Source organism: Panicum virgatum, chromosome 1K (genome assembly GCF_016808335.1).
Source record: "Panicum virgatum strain AP13 chromosome 1K, P.virgatum_v5, whole genome shotgun sequence".
NCBI lineage: Eukaryota > Viridiplantae > Streptophyta > Magnoliopsida > Poales > Poaceae > Panicum > Panicum virgatum.
The window spans coordinates 52,817,521-52,820,658 of record NC_053136.1 but is presented as its reverse complement, the minus strand read 5'-3'; the positions used below and the strand labels follow the sequence as shown (position 1 = coordinate 52,820,658).

At 66.6% G+C, this 3,138-nt stretch overlaps 1 pseudogene; it reads left to right on the top strand.

Moving 5' to 3' along the window:
- The first annotated feature begins 375 nt into the window (after positions 1-375).
- LOC120643343 lies at positions 376-3,138 on the top strand (annotated as a pseudogene).

Here is a 3,138-nt window from a genome sequence, read left to right as displayed (position 1 = left end):
GTGCAGCTTGGAACAACCAGTCGCTTTCTGCTCGTCGAGAAACACCCCAAGCTGGGCGGGTACGGGTACCACGGCTGGGCGGGCAGGCAAGTAGGCAACTGACGCCGCTTGGAGGATGGAAAAGAAAACACCCCGAGCCCAGCAGAAAACCAGCCGAGCGCACCGACTCCCCCCCCCCCCCCCCCCCCCCTCTCTGCGCGTGTGGTGACGCGAGCTCCTCATGATTTTGTATCCTTGTGCCGTGCATCGGTGCATGCATCAGGGGAAGGCGTCATGCGGTAGTGAAGTAGTACTAGCAGCGCGCCTCCTCCGTGCTCCGCCCCCTATATAAACCCGGCACCACCACCTCCCCGGATTCCAAGAACAGATGCCACTCTGAGCTTCAAATTAACCTCGAGCTGCCTCCAAGCTCTCTAACAACCTTGTTAACCACCGTGCCCGCAACTCCGATCGGGTGCCCGCGACAATGGCGGCCTCCGTTGAGCGGCACCTGGCCCCGCACCCGTGGCCGAGCAATGCGCCTCCCGACAAGAGCTTCGACATTTTCCGCCCCGGCGGCCCGGGCAAGCGCGGCGCCGGCCCCGACTCCGACTCCGACGACGAGGACAGCATCCCCCCGGACTGGAGGCCGCTCTACCGCCCCCGCCTCGAGGTGGAGCCGCCCGTCCAGGACCCCCGCGACGAGGCCACCTCCGACGCGTGGGTGCGGCGCCACCCGGCGCTGGTCCGGCTCACGGGCAAGCACCCCTTCAACTCGGAGCCCCCCGTCCCGCGGCTCATGGCGCACGGGTTCATCACCCCGGCGCCGCTCCACTACGTGCGCAACCACGGGCCGGTGCCCAAGGCGGAGTGGTCCACCTGGACCGTCGAGGTGACGGGGCTCGTGAGGCGCCCCGCCAGGCTCACCATGGAGCAGCTGGTGACCGAGTTCGAGGCCGTGGAGCTGCCCGTGACGCTGGTGTGCGCGGGCAACCGGCGCAAGGAGCAGAACATGGTGCGCCAGACCGTGGGCTTCAACTGGGGCCCCGGGGCCATCTCCACCTCCGTGTGGCGCGGCGCCAGGCTCCGCGACGTGCTCCGGCGGTGCGGCGTCATGGGCGCCGCGGCCGGCGCCGCCAACGTCTGCTTCGAGGGCGCCGAGGACCTCCCCGGCGGCGGCGGCTGCAAGTACGGCACCAGCCTGCGGCGGGAGGTGGCCATGGACCCCGCGCGCGACGTCATCCTCGCATACATGCAGAACGGCGAGCCGCTGGCGCCCGACCACGGCTTCCCCGTGCGCGTCATCGTGCCGGGCTTCATCGGGGGGCGCATGGTCAAGTGGCTCAAGCGGATCATCGTCGCGTCCAGCGAGTCCGAGAGCTACTACCACTACCGGGACAACCGCGTCCTGCCGTCCCACGTCGACGCCGAGCTCGCCAATGCCGAAGGTACTGTGTGCACACGTGCGTTTCCTCTGGTCGGCGACGACCTCACTCTCACCGTTGGATGCGCAGCGTGGTGGTACAAGCCGGAGTACATGATAAACGAGCTTGCATTCCATTGTTTGCGTCCTGCGCAGGGCATGATGAACAACTGCTGGTTCCGGGTGAAGATCAACGCGTGCCGGCCGCACAAGGGCGAGATCGGCCTGGTGTTCGAGCACCCGACGCAGCCGGGCAACCAGCCGGGCGGCTGGATGGCGCGGCAGAAGCACCTGGAGACGTCGGAGAGCGCGCAGGGCACGCTCAAGAAGAGCACCTCCACGCCCTTCATGAACACGGCCACCGCGCAGCACACCATGTCCGAGGTGCGCCGCCACACGTCCCCGGAGTCCGCCTGGATCATCGTCCACGGCCACATCTACGACTGCACGGGCTTCCTCAAGGACCACCCCGGCGGCGCCGACAGCATCCTCATCAACGCCGGCACCGACTGCACCGAGGAGTTCGACGCCATCCACTCCGACAAGGCCCGCGGCCTCCTCGAGATGTACCGCGTCGGCGAGCTCGTCGTCACCGGCAGCGACTACTCCCCGCAGAGCAGCCACGCCGACCTCAAGGCCATCGCCGAGGCCCCTGCTGCGCCGCCGCTTCCTCTGCCCGTGTCCGCCGTCGCGCTCGCCAACCCGCGGGACAAGGTGAGGTGCCGGCTCGTGGACAAGAAGAGCCTGTCCTACAACGTGCGCCTCTTCCGGTTCGCGCTGCCGTCGCCCGACCAGAAGCTCGGCCTGCCGGTCGGCAAGCACGTGTACGTGTGCGCGTCCATCGCCGGCAAGCTCTGCATGCGCGCGTACACGCCGACGAGCTCCGTCGACGAGGTCGGCCACATCGAGCTCCTCATCAAGATCTACTTCAAGGACGAGGACCCCAAGTACCCCAACGGCGGGCTCATGTCGCAGTACCTGGACTCGCTGCCGCTCGGCGCGACCATCGACATCAAGGGCCCCATCGAGCACATCGAGTACGCCGGCCGCGGCGGCTTCGTGGTGAACGGGGAGCGCCGGTTCGCGCGCAGGCTCGCCATGATCGCCGGCGGAACGGGGATCACGCCGGTGTACCAGGTGATCCAGGCCGTGCTGAGGGACCAGCCCGATGACGACACGGAGATGCACCTGGTGTACGCGAACCGGACGGAGGACGACATGCTCCTGCGGGAGGAGATCGACCGGTGGGCGGCGGCGCACCCGGCGCGGCTCAAGGTGTGGTACGTGGTCAGCAAGGTGGCGCGCCCCGAGGACGGGTGGGGGTACGGCGTCGGGAGAGTGGACGAGCAGGTGATGAGGGAGCACCTGCCGCTGGGCGACGGCGAGACGCTCGCGCTCGTGTGCGGGCCGCCGGCGATGGTCGAGTGCACGGTGCGCCCGGGCCTGAAGAAGATGGGTACGACCTCGACAAGTATTGCCTCGTCTTCTGAGCTCACGGTCACGGATGTCGTGCGAGTGCAGCTGTACATAGAAATGATGTCGGTAACGCGTCGACCTTTCTAGAGCTCCACCGAGTTCTGGTGATAGCGAGTTTGAGTAGTGTGTGAGTGGCCATGGAAGTGCATACTAAAACTAGCTTGTGCCATGGCCGTTTTGTGGCGAGATGCGTATTGGTCCTACAGAGCAACAAAAGTTATAAATCATCCAACCAAAAGGCCATTGCAATTGTTTTGCAA